This window comes from Esox lucius, chromosome 11 (assembly GCF_011004845.1).
Source record: "Esox lucius isolate fEsoLuc1 chromosome 11, fEsoLuc1.pri, whole genome shotgun sequence".
NCBI classification, from domain to species: Eukaryota; Metazoa; Chordata; class Actinopteri; order Esociformes; family Esocidae; genus Esox; species Esox lucius.
In genome coordinates this window covers 16,344,617-16,358,347 of record NC_047579.1, presented here as the reverse complement: position 1 = coordinate 16,358,347, position 13,731 = coordinate 16,344,617, and the positions used below count along the sequence as shown (strand labels likewise).

The window sequence follows — 13,731 nt, the reverse complement described above, 5'->3', positions numbered from 1 at the left end:
TTGCCAGTCAGGATTCTAACTGTTCTTGACTGTTGACAGTTCCTTTGTGGTTCCTCTTCGTGAAACGTTGTGACATAAACCGGCTTTAGAGTGTTGAGTAATTAAAGCCTGTAGTTCTCACGACTGGCCTGGAATTGGAGACATTCGTAAGAGGTGTCAAGATAACTAGGACTACGAAACAGGGGTATTTGGCACAGTGTAGTTCTCACCATGAAGAATGAAGAATTTCACCTCTACTTCACTTAAAATGATGATTTCATTTATGTAATGTATTTGCTTATACCCCACTTATTTGCCATGTTTTCTCTGTACTCAACACTGGTACTGTTTTGTATCAACTCAAAATATAGACTTCACTTTAAATCAAACATTAGTACGACATTACTCAATCCATTTTAGGAGACCGATTATCCCCAATTATTTTTAGTACATTTAACTCAAATACATGAACAATACTTGCTTAAAGGAATTGAGTATATATTAAGCTGCACCTACAATATAATTACCTAATATGCATTGCCATTTCACGTGACCTCTAGTGTTTCCACCCATCGCCGTATTTGTTAATGACAGAGACATGGTTATTGAACACATGTGAATTAACTGTGAATCTTCAACGTATCCCATAAATCCTTCATCAAGGAAATCCTTATTTAAGTCTTGCGACCCCCATAGCTCATGGAATATTCATTTTAAATGTCCTCAAAATACACTGTATTGTCAGATTGACATCCTGGACCAGTTGCCAAAAAGCCACAGTTGTTCTTGTGGTATCTAGTATACAGGAAGCTACTGTATGATTACAGTAATTTGCTGGCAAAGCCACTGCCAGTATTTTACTGTATTTAGACATTTTTATAGTAGAAAAAGTTTCACCTTATTTATAATGGTGCCCGTTTTATATTGTAAAAACAATATATATGTATATGTTTCTTTTTTACAGTGTATCGTACTAGTGGAAAATGTTTTGCCGTATTTATTACGGTTCTGGCAACCACAGCTGGCAGTTTTATACTGTAAAAACAATATATATATTTATTTTTTTTACAGTGTATCGTTATAGTAGAAAAGGTTGTACCATATTCATTATATATTATTATATAGCCCCAGAAAGTTGACTACATACCAGAGGACAAGACAGTAGGTTACCTACCAGAGGACAAGACAGTAGATTACCTACCAGACAACAAGACAGTAGGTTACCTACCAGAGGACAAGACAGTAGGTTACCTACCAGAGGACAAGACAGTAGGTTACCTACCAGAGGACAAGACAGTAGGTTACCTACCAGAGGACAAGACAGTAGATTACCTACCAGAGAACAAGACAGTAGGTTACCTACCAGAGGGTTTGACATGAGTGACAAAAGGGTTTCTCATGAGAATGTGCCCAACTAGAACAACCGGTCCAACAGGTACAAACAGTGTTCCCGTCTGTCACATGACTGTACATGTTTACTGTCAGATACAGATATCAGAGGGACAGGAGGGAACACACAGCAACACACAGAGCAGGTGAACAGGGAAACTACATACTTATTGGTGAGTACTAGACATTCATGGTTATGGACATTAATATCACAGTCAGTCATCTGAAGTAATGATTTGGTACTGATGAGAATGATTAAAGACCCATAGGTTTCAGTAGTAATGATGTGGTACTGAGGAGTATTAAAGACCTATAGGTTCTAGTAGTAATGATGTGGTACTGAGGAGGATTAAAGATCTATAGGTTCCAGTAGTAATGATGTGGTACTGAGGAGGATTAAAGACCTATAGGTTCCAGTAGTAATGATGTGGTACTGAGGAGGATTAAAGACCTATAGGTTCCAGTAGTAATGATGTGGTACTGAGGAGGATTAAAGACCTATAGGTTCCAGGGGTAATGGTGTGCTACTGAGGAGGATTAAAGACCTATAGACCTATAGGTTCCAGTAGTGATTATTGTGGTACAATAATAGTAAAATAAATAGCACATAACCTCTGAATACTCTGTGTAAGTAAAGTTCACTTCTGGGAATGTTGAGTAAGAAAACAGTATTTACTCATACATTGAATGGAATGTAGCAGAGTGAGTTTTTACTGATACCGAAAGCAAAGAATACTACATTTAGTTTATGAAGAAGTATACACAGCAGTATTATAACTGTTATGTTTCTCTGATCTGTGTATTTCAGTTCTGGTTTTCAGTTTCTGTTTTTTTCACTGTATTTATTGTTCTCACCTGTCTAGTTTAGTCTTGTCACTTGTGCCTTGTTTGCCCCCTTGTTTAGTCCTTATTTAAGGTTCTACTGCCATAATGTATCTTGTCTGTCATTGTTTCAAGTAACATTAATGTGACGTGTTCCTTGGTGTGCCCTGACCTCCCAGGATTAACATAATAATAATAGTCTTGTTGTAATGCATGAATGTCCTCAAATGCTTAAAGTTCTTCAATTATGAACGTCCCATGACACCCATGAATGGACTGTCAACACACATGAAATATAAATGTTAATGTTTAGAGCCAATCAGAGATACGGATGTTTTTGTACTGATAATTAGGACATTTAAAATCATGTTGATATTCTGAGTATGTGTCTGTCCTTCACTGGTATTCACTGGCAACTGATTATTAGGACTGTTATGATGTGGTGATAGGACTGATATTTCTCTAGTGGGGAGTGTGGGGTTTGACAGTGGCTGGGTCTGTATTAACTAGGTGTTGGACAGTGACTGGGTCTATATTAACTAGGGGTTGGTCAGTGACTGGGTCTGTATTAACTAGGGGTTAGACAGTGACTGAGTCTGTATTAACTAGGGGTTGGACAGTGACTGGGTCTATATTAACTAGGGGTTGGACAGTGACTGGGTCTGTATTAACTAGGGGTTAGACAGTGACTGGGTCTGTATTAACTAGGTGTTGGACAGTGATTGGGTCTGTATTAACTAGGGGTTAGACAGTGACTGGGTCTGTATTAACTAGGTGTTGGACAGTGATTGGGTCTGTATTAACTAGGGGTTGGACAGCGACTAGGTCTGTATTAACTAGGGGGTTGGACAGTGACTGGTTCTGTATTAACTAGGGGTTGGACAGTGACTGGGTCTGTATTAACTAGGGGTTGGACAGTGACTGGGTCTGTATTAACTAGGGGTTAGACAGTGACTGGGTCTGTATTAACTAGGGGTTGGATAGTGACTGGGTCTGTATTAACTAGGGGTTGGACAGTGACTGAGTCTGTATTAACTAGGGGTTGGACAGTGACTGGGTCTGTATTAACTAGGGGTTAAACAGTGAGTGGGTCTGTATTAACTAGGGGTTGGACAGTGACTGGGTCTGTATTAACTAGGGGGTTGGACAGTGACTGGGTCTGTATTAACTAGGGGTTGGACAGTGACTGGGTCTGTATTAACTAGGGGTTGGACAGTGACTGAGTCTGTATTAACTAGGGGTTGGACAGTGAGTGGGTCTGTATTAACTAGGTGTTGGACAGTGACTGGGTCTGTATTAACTAGGGGTTGGACAGTGACTGAGTCTGTATTAACTAGGGGTTGGACAGTGACTGAGTCTGTATTAACTAGGGGTTAGACAGTGACTGGGTCTGTATTAACTAGGGGTTGGACAGTGACTGAGTCTGTATTAACTAGGGGTTGGACAGTGACTGAGTCTGTATTAACTAGGGGTTGGACAGCGACTAGGTCTGTATTAACTAGGGGGTTGGACAGTGACTGGTTCTGTATTAACTAGGGGTTAGACAGTGACTGGGTCTGTATTAACTAGGGGTTGGATAGTGACTGGGTCTGTATTAACTAGGGGTTGGACAGTGACTGAGTCTGTATTAACTAGGGGTTGGACAGTGACTGGGTCTGTATTAACTAGGGGTTAGACAGTGAGTGGGTCTGTATTAACTAGGGGTTGGACAGTGACTGGGTCTGTATTAACTAGGGGTTGGACAGTGACTGAGTCTGTATTAACTAGGGGTTGGACAGTGACTGGGTCTGTATTAACTAGGGGTTAAACAGTGAGTGGGTCTGTATTAACTAGGGGTTGGACAGTGACTGGGTCTGTATTAACTAGGGGGTTGGACAGTGACTGGGTCTGTATTAACTAGGGGTTGGACAGTGACTGGGTCTGTATTAACTAGGGGTTAAACAGTGAGTGGGTCTGTATTAACTAGGGGTTGGATAGTGACTGGGTCTGTTTTAACTAGGGGTTGGACAGTGACTGAGTCTGTATTAACTAGGGGTTGGACAGTGACTGGGTCTGTATTAACTAGGGGGTTGGACAGTGACTGGGTCTGTATTAACTAGGGGTTGGACAGTGACTGAGTCTGTATTAACTAGGGGTTGGACAGTGACTGAGTCTGTATTAACTAGGGGTTGGACAGTGACTGGGTCTGTATTAACTAGGGGTTAGACAGTGACTGGGTCTGTATTAACTAGGTGTTGGACAGTGACTGGGTCTGTATTAACTAGAGGTTGGACAGTGACTGGGTCTGTATTAACTAGGGGTTGGACAGCGACTAGGTCTGTATTAACTAGGGGGTTGGACAGTGACTGGTTCTGTATTAACTAGGGGTTAGACAGTGACTGGGTCTGTATTAACTAGGGGTTGGATAGTGACTGGGTCTGTATTAACTAGGGGTTGGACAGTGACTGAGTCTGTATTAACTAGGGGTTGGACAGTGACTGGGTCTGTATTAACTAGGGGTTAAACAGTGAGTGGGTCTGTATTAACTAGGGGTTGGACAGTGACTGGGTCTGTATTAACTAGGGGTTGGACAGTGACTGAGTCTGTATTAACTAGGGGTTGGACAGTGACTGGGTCTGTATTAACTAGGGGTTAAACAGTGAGTGGGTCTGTATTAACTAGGGGTTGGACAGTGACTGGGTCTGTATTAACTAGGGGGTTGGACAGTGACTGGGTCTGTATTAACTAGGGGTTGGACAGTGACTGGGTCTGTATTAACTAGGGGTTAAACAGTGAGTGGGTCTGTATTAACTAGGGGTTGGATAGTGACTGGGTCTGTTTTAACTAGGGGTTGGACAGTGACTGAGTCTGTATTAACTAGGGGTTGGACAGTGACTGGGTCTGTATTAACTAGGGGGTTGGACAGTGACTGGGTCTGTATTAACTAGGGGTTAAACAGTGACTGGGTCTGTATTAACTAGGGGTTAAACAGTGAGTGGGTCTGTATTAACTAGGGGTTGGACAGTGACTGGGTCTGTATTAACTAGGGGGTTGGACAGTGACTGGGTCTGTATTAACTAGGGGTTAAACAGTGACTGGGTCTGTATTAACTAGGGGTTGGTCAGTGACTGGGTCTGTATTAACTAGGGGTTGGTCAGTGACTGGGTCTGTATTAACTAGGGGTTGGACAGTGACTGGGTCTGTATTAACTAGGGGTTAAACAGTGACTGGGTCTGTATTAACTAGGGGTTGGACAGCGACTAGGTCTGTATTAATTAGGGGTTGGTCAGTGACTGGGTCTGTATTAACTAGGGGTTAAACAGTGACTGGGTCTGTATTAACTAGGGGTTAAACAGTGACTGGGTCTGTCAGTAGGGGTGTTGTAACAGGAGATACACGTGGGTAAAGGTTGTGGAGGGTAGGGTTAGTGTTGTTACATAGGATTTATGTCAGTAGGGGTGTTGTAACAGGAGATACACGTGGGTAAAGGTTGTGGAGGGTAGAGTTAGTGTTGTTACATAGGGTTTATGTCAGTAGGGGTGTTGTAACAGGAGATACACGTGGGTAAAGGTTGTGGAGGGTTAGTGTTGTTACATAGGATTTATGTCAGTAGGGGTGTTGTAACAGAGTTCTGGCTGTTCTGGCAGGGGTCTCAGATCTGCCCCAGTGGTTTCTCAGACCATCATATATTTACAGTGGAGTACAGAATACCTCATCTTACTGGTGTTTTGATGGTAAGTTGGTCCATGATGATTCCTTTTGTGAGGCGTTCAGTGTTTTCTGGGACAGTTGGAGAGGAAGGTAAGCAGACTTTTAGAGTCTAAAGCAGAGGTGGGAAGTTTTTTAGCAGTACTCTGCCAATGGCACTGCCAGAATTATGGCTCTGATTAAAACATTGGATATTCTGGCTAGTGAAAATAGTCTTATTGGCCAGCAGAGCTCAGTGTTGGCCAAGGAGTTGAAGGGCAAGCGAACACAGTTAGGGGCCTTTTTACAGGAAGAGCTGAAGGGTCTCATTAGATCTGAGGAACTTGTGTTGCCGGCCAGCTGTCAGTGAGACGTGGGGTCGCTGCTGCCAAAGCAGGGGGATTTATGCCTGTTGACCAATTGGAGGACGGTATTAACTTGAACATTAGCAATGTAAAATCAGATATTGCCAAATTCCTTGTGTGACAAGCCAAGGCCCTGTCCTAAAATACAATTAATGATATATTAAATTATAAATTAATAGTAAATTAAAGTATTTTTTGTCCAAGAACCTATATGTGAAGTTACCCAAGAGACTTTAGGTGAGAGGTATAAATCTGGATACTTTTGACAGAAGTTTGAAGGCCGGCACTGAATGGGCATTTGAATGAGTGAAGAAAAGAATGTGTGTGTGTGCTCAATAAAGTGAATGATTGGGTTGTGTTTCTTATTACTACAAATTCACCACTTTACTTGTGTTTTCTTTTGATCTGAGTCCTGATGAAAAGCTGTAGCCATGGAAACATACCATAAATTCCCTGTAATTATTCGACTATAAACCATTGACCTTGTTCAATATATTGACCTTGTTCAGAATAATCAGTGTTTTAAGAACTAAATGATGAAATCTACTGACTAGAACACAATGCTGTATCTCACAAATGCTTTACATTATGAACATACCCTCCAAATGGCTTTTGCCATACATATGCTGGTGATTTCATTCAGACACAGATCACCTTTATTTGGTCTATTTGAAGTTATTTGTAGTTATTTTGAAAAGCTATTACTCTCTATTTTATTTGATATAAGTAAGCTAGTATCATTTATTTTGGGTATTGGTGTCTTTGACAAGAAAACTTACTTGCCTATCCCCAGCCTGTACAGTCTTTGTCACTAGCTCTCTGGTCCAGGCACATATACTTAAAAACTGCGCTAAATAGGTTAGAAGCAGTGCCTGGTCCATACAATAAGCATCACTTTTCTTATGTCAAATACAAAGGGAACACATAGATCACACAAACAAATTAGTAACAGCCATTTTTGCTGGAATTTATCAAAACGGTGAACTCATTTGGACAGATGAACCAGAATTGTTACAAGTTATTCATCAATATACACAGATCAGTCATAAAATTATTATGACCACTGACAGGTGAAGTGAATAACATTGATAAGCTCGTTATCATGAACATTCTTTAATCAAAGTTGATGTGTTAGAGGCAGGAAAAATGGGCAAGCGTAAGAATCTGAACGACTTTGACAAGGGCCAAATCATAATGGCTAGACGAATGGGTCATAGCAACTCCAAAACTGCAGCCCTTGTGGGGTGTTCCTGTTCTGCAGTGGATAGTACCTATCAAAAGTGGTCCAAGGAAGGAAAAACTGTGAACTGGGGACAGTGTTATGAGTGGTCAAGCCTCATTGATGAATCAATCAATCAAATGTATTTATAAAGCCCTTTTTACATCAGCAGTTGTCACGAAGTGCTTTTACAAAAACACCAGGCAAAACAACAGTAGTGTTGAAATTCATTGGCTAAGAAAAACTATGTAAGAAGAATGAATGTGTGGAGCGATGGCTGGCCAATGTGCTCCGATCCAACAGACAAGCTACTGTAGCTCAAATTGGTGAAAAAGTTCATGCTTGTTCTGATAGAAAGGTATCATAACACACAGTACATTGCAGTTTGTTGTACATGGGGCTGCGTAGCCGCAGACTAGTCAGGGTGCCCATGCTGACCCCTGTTCACTGCCGAAAGTGCCTACAATGGGCACGTGAGCATCAGAACTGGACCACGGAGCAATGGAAGAAGGTGGCCTGGTCTGATGAATCACGTTTCTTTTTACATTACGTGGATGGCCGGGAGCGTGTGTGTCGCTTACCTGGAGAACACATGGCACCAGGATGCACTATGGGAAGAAGGCAAGCTGGCGGAGGCAGTGTTCTGCAGGGAAACCTTGTGTCCTGCCATTCATGTGGATGTTACTTTGACATGTACCATCTACCTAAGCATTATTGGAGTACATGTGCACCCTTTCATGGCAATAGTATTCCCTGATGGCACTGGCCTCTTCAGCAGGATAATGCACCGTGCCACAAAGCAAAAATGGTTCAGGAAAGGTTTGAGGAACACGAGTTCAAGGTGTTGACTTGGCCTCCAAATTCCCCAGATCTCAATTAAGTGTGATCCATGGAATAAATCAAAGAATAAAATACACATTTTTTGCGGAAAGAAGACAAGAAGCATTATAAAATTGGGACCCGAGACAAAGAAACTAGACAAAGAAATCTGAGACCCCATCCAAATACAGCAGTACTAAAAAGTTTGCATACCCTTGAAGAGTAAGCAGGCAAAACACATTTATTTTATTTCTTATGGGATTCACATTCAACTGTAGGTTATAACAGAATGGCACAATCATTAAACAAAACATGGCAAGAAAGAAAATAAAAATGAAAGGACCCCTGTTCAAAATTCTGCATACAGTACCCTTAGTTCTTAATACAGTGTATTGCCCCTTTTAGCATCAATGACAGCATGCAGTCTTTTGTAATAGTCGGCTATGAGGCCCCACATTATTGCAGATGTTGTAGCTGCCCATTCGTCTTGGTAAAATGCCTCCAGGTCATGCAAAGTCTTTGGTCGTCTTGCATGAACCACATGTTTGAGATCTCCCCAGAGTGGCTCGATGATATTAAGATCAAGAGACTGTGACGGCCACTCCAGAACCTTCACCTTTTTCTCCTGTAACCCCTGGAGGGTCAACTTGACGTTGTGCTTAGGGTCATTGTCATGCTGGAAAGTCTAAGAGCGTCCCATGCACAGCTTTTGTACAGAAGAATGCAAATTGTCTGCCAGTATTTTCTGATAACATGCAGAATTCATCTTGCCATTACTTTTCTTAAGATTCACCATGACTTTGGAACTCATCCACCCCCACAACATCAGTGAGAGACCACCAGGTATTTTTTTTTTTACTGTAGGCCTTGTTCTCTGCTTTTCACTATAGACAGGGCTGTGTATTGAAGGAACCAAAATGTTTTTCACATATTTACTGATTCATCACTATTTAGTATCCACATTTGTATGGACCCCAGGGATGTGTTGATGGGGTTAGTGAGGGTGGGTGTGGACCCCAGGGATGTGTTGATGGGGTTAGTGAGGGTGGGTGTATGGACTCCAGTGCTGTGTTGATGGGGTTAGTGAGGGTGGGTGTATGGACTCCAGTGCTGTGTTGATGGGGTTAGTGAGGGTGGGTGTGGACCCCAGGGCTGTGTTGATGGGGTTAGTGAGGGTGGGTGTGTGGACTCCAGTGCTGTGTTGATGGGGTTAGTGAGGGTGGGTGTATGGACCCCAGGGCTGTGTTGATGGGGTTAGTGAGGGTGGGTGTGGACCCCAGGGCTGTGTTGATGGGGTTAGTGAGGGTGGGTGTATGGACTCCAGTGCTGTGTTGATGGGGTTAGTGAGGGTGGGTGTATGGACTCCAGTGCTGTGTTGATGGGGTTAGTGAGGGTGGGTCTATGGACCCCAGGGCTGTGTTGATGGGGTTAGTGAGGGTGGGTGTATGGACTCCAGTGCTGTGTTGATGGGGTTAGTGAAGGTGGGTGTATGGACCCCAGGGCTGTGTTGACGGGGTTAGTGAGGGTGGGTGTATGGACCCCAGGGCTGTGTTGATGGGGTTAGTGAGGGTGCCTTTTTCTGCCTTCTATTTTGTTTTTCTCTTTGAGCTTTGTCCTGCTGCACCGCATTCTCATGCTGAGAAACTTTGTGATGGAGAAATTTCTCCAACTTTCCAATCACTGGAAGAGACTTCTGAACACCCAACATTGGCTAATTCCAGTCCTGTGACATACAGTGAAAGGAAAGAATGTGCCTGTTTCTCCCCTTAGTCATGCATCTACTCCACGTGAGACACCATGTTAACCCATGTGCCTGTTTCTCCCCTTAGGCATGTACCTACTCCACATGAGACACCATGTTAACCCATGTGCCCGTTTCTCCCCTTAGGCATGCACCTACTCCACATGAGACACCATGTTAACCCATGTGCCCGTTTCTCCCCTTAGGCATGCACCTACTCCACATGAGACACCATGTTAACCCATGTGCCCGTTTCTCCCCTTAGGCATGCACCTACTCCACATGAGACACCATGTTAACCCATGTGCCTGTTTCTCCCCTTAGGCATGCACCTACTCCACATGAGACACCATGTTAACGCCGGTTAATCTGCTCCAAAGGCTGTAGTTTTCTCCTGCCACCAATAATGATCAGTTTGTTTAGTGTCACCAAATAAGCATTTTATTTTATCTAATACTTCAGGCCCACGGCAGCGTTCAAGCTCAGCTAAACCAATAAACCGGTTCACTGCAACACCTGAAGAAATGTACCTGCAGTACACAACATTGTCCTTCCCAGAAACGTCTGTGCCACAGTCAGTGATAATAGAGACATATTTATCTGTCTGAGCGTATGTTAATGCTTTTTCTTTGATTTCCTCTGCCATTTTTAGATCCTTCCATTATTTCTCATCAAGATAGTTGCACGCACGAGACATCGCACATGTTAACAGTGTTTTTAGTGGAGCGCTCGTTGCGATTACATGGTCACGAGCAGATTTGTGTTTTTGACTATCGCTGTGTTTTCTCACAGTCTCTTTTTCCAAAAGATTCGTTCCACTAATGAAATCTGTTCACCCCGCTACTTCTCGGCACACAGACAAAACATTGTCGGTGTGCCGTGGTCGTACTTGAGCCATGTGAACTCTTGAATCCATGACATTTTGAAATGCCTTTCTGCACTTTTACCTGGGTGTGGTACTCGGGTGTCTCCGTTGTTTTCCATCTCATGCATGCTAGCACAACTGGAGCCTGCAGAGATGAGGATTGAGATTTGATAAAGTCCAATATTTTTGACATGCTTTCTCCGTGGTTCACCTCAGTGAAAGTTTTTTTTATTCACTCAACTTGGCCAACATGCCCTCTTCCCTCAAACTTTCAAACACAGTGTCTCATTGTATTACATCAACTCAATAAATGTGGTGCTCCTCTCAGAACAAGTAAAAATACATTTACATTTTTAAATCATAGCGTGTATTTTCATATTGTCGTCACTGGCTACGACAGACCACTTGTCTCTACGTTTTAAATTAGTGAACTTGCAACTTGGGTTAACAATGTAACAAAAGCATGTGGAAAGTAAAAATTATTTGTCAGATCCCACGGGTGATTTGGAAGTTGAGGGCCTACACGTAGGCCTACATGTCGGCTTGGATATAGACTACTGTACGTTTCAGATCTGATAGAGACCTCTAAGATGAAAATAACATAGACTAGCCTATTGGCTTCCATAATTATTTTAGAAATTATAGTTGTTCAGTGGATTGTGATGTCTGACAAGTATTAAGTATTGGTGATGAGAGAGTTTGCATTCCGACTTCACAGTGGCCTAAAGCTCTGTCATTCTCTTGTGCAAAAGTGATTCACTGATTGAACTAATCTTCTAGAGCAGTTATTCTGTATACCCAGTTCACTGAAAAGATTAGTTCAAAAAGAACGAATCGTTCATGATCCGCACATCACTGAACATAAGTTGTTACGCACGCCTCCCGGAGGAGAGAGCGCAACACCCCGCTACACGTAAAACACCCTATGACTTGACAGAATGGGTATGGGGTCGAGGGTGCGAGAATGGATGACAGAGACAGGATTACCGTTTTCAGGACTATTTAATGAACGTAACGGTAATTCAGGGAAAAGGGGCTGGACGGAACCAAAGCAAAGAACATAAAGGTAAACCCAAACCCTCTAAACCTACCTTACCTGTCAAACCAAGAACTTACCTAACTAGCACCTCTTGCGCCGGTGCTCTAACCAAACTACAGGGGGTGGTCCGCCCAGGTCTTACCTAGTGGTTTTAGACAGAGTAAAGCTATGGGAGGTGTATGCCCCAGGTCTTACCTAGTGGTTTTAGACAGAGTAAAGCTATGGGTGGTGTATGCCCCAGGTCTGACCTAGTGGTTTTAGACAGAGTAAAGCTATGGGAGGTGTATGCCCCAGGTCTGACCTAGTGGTTTTAGACAGAGTAAAGCTATGGGAGGTGTGAGCCCCAGGTCTGACCTAGTGGTTTTAGACAGAGTAAAGCTATGGGAGGTGTATGCCCCAGGTCTTACCTAGTGGTTTTAGACAGAGTAAAGCTATGGGAGGTGTGAGCCCCAGGTCTGACCTAGTGGTTTTAGACAGAGTAAAGCTATGGGAGGTGTATGCCCCAGGTCTGACCTAGTGGTTTTAGACAGAGTAAAGCTATGGGAGGTGTATGCCCCAGGTCTTACCTAGTGGTTTTAGACAGTAAAGCTATGGGAGGTGTATGCCCCAGGTCTTACCTAGTGGTTTTAGACAGAGTAAAGCTATGGGAGGTGTATGCCCCAGGTCTTACCTAGTGGTTTTAGACAGAGTAAAGCTATGGGAGGTGTATGCCCCAGGTCTTACCTAGTGGTTTTAGACAGTAAAGCTATGGGAGGTGTATGCCCCAGGTCTTACCTAGTGGTTTTAGACAGAGTAAAGCTATGGGAGGTGTATGCCCCAGGGCCTCTTGCCTAAAGCACAATGGCTTTCCCCTTCCCCCTGGAAACAAATGGAAAAGGTTTAAACACAAACAAATGCCACAACACACAATGCACATAAAGTTTGAACACAGACACAACACACAATACACTTAATCACAAATCACAAATGTTCTTTCTACCTTACAGCCAGCAACACAGATCAAAAACAACAGCATGTGTCACTCTCTTTGAGACACTAGATCTGTGGCTTATATGCAGGCTAAACCAGCTGTACCCACTGAGGAGCCGGCATAGGGGCTCTCCAATCAGCCCAAATCCGACCAATCAGCTGCAACTGGCGATCAGGAAGCCAATTAGCCTGCAACCACCATATAGAACACAAAGGGACAAAACCACATACAAACACAGAGCAAAATAAAGAACTGGGGACGTAACATAAGTGCAAACACATCTGTGGCTTAAGAACACGTCATTAATCTGGCCTAGACTTTTCTTAGGACCTTTCTAAAGAAAACATTTAAGAAAAAACGTAGATAGACATTGGTGAATGAGGCCCAATGTGATGAATATGTTGGATAAATCCAAGTCATGCACCACAGACAACACACAGTAGACACTCCAACTGTCTCTGAAGCCCAATGCTACAAGGCAAAAGCAGTATTCTGGTGTTTCAAAACACAGTAAGCTTATAAACAATGGTTGATCTGAACTGTTTTATATATACATTGTACATGTGAGACACAGTGCTGCTCTTTCATGGGTTAGAAACAGAACCTGTACAGTATGATTGTAGTGTGGTTACAGCGGGTGTTTGCTGCCATCTAGTGGAAGGTAACAATACAACACTTACGAATGTGTTTTTGGAAGACGGCTGAACTGAAATCGAAAGTAACTTTTTTTGTTCCAGGCTCCATTTTGAGACATCCATCCATCCATCTTCTTCCGCTTATCCGGGGCCGGGTCGCGGGGGCAGCAGTCTAAGCAGGGATGCCCAGACTTCCCTCTCCCCAGACACTTCCTCTAGCTC

General features: G+C 43.0%; 1 protein-coding gene across 1 annotated transcript in view; it reads right to left on the bottom strand.

Moving 5' to 3' along the window:
- The window catches only part of LOC105006816 (protein NLRC3-like), a 925,414-nt gene that overhangs the window by 432,500 nt on the left and 479,183 nt on the right, over positions 1 to 13,731 (bottom strand). The gene's annotated exons all lie outside the window — the stretch shown is intronic.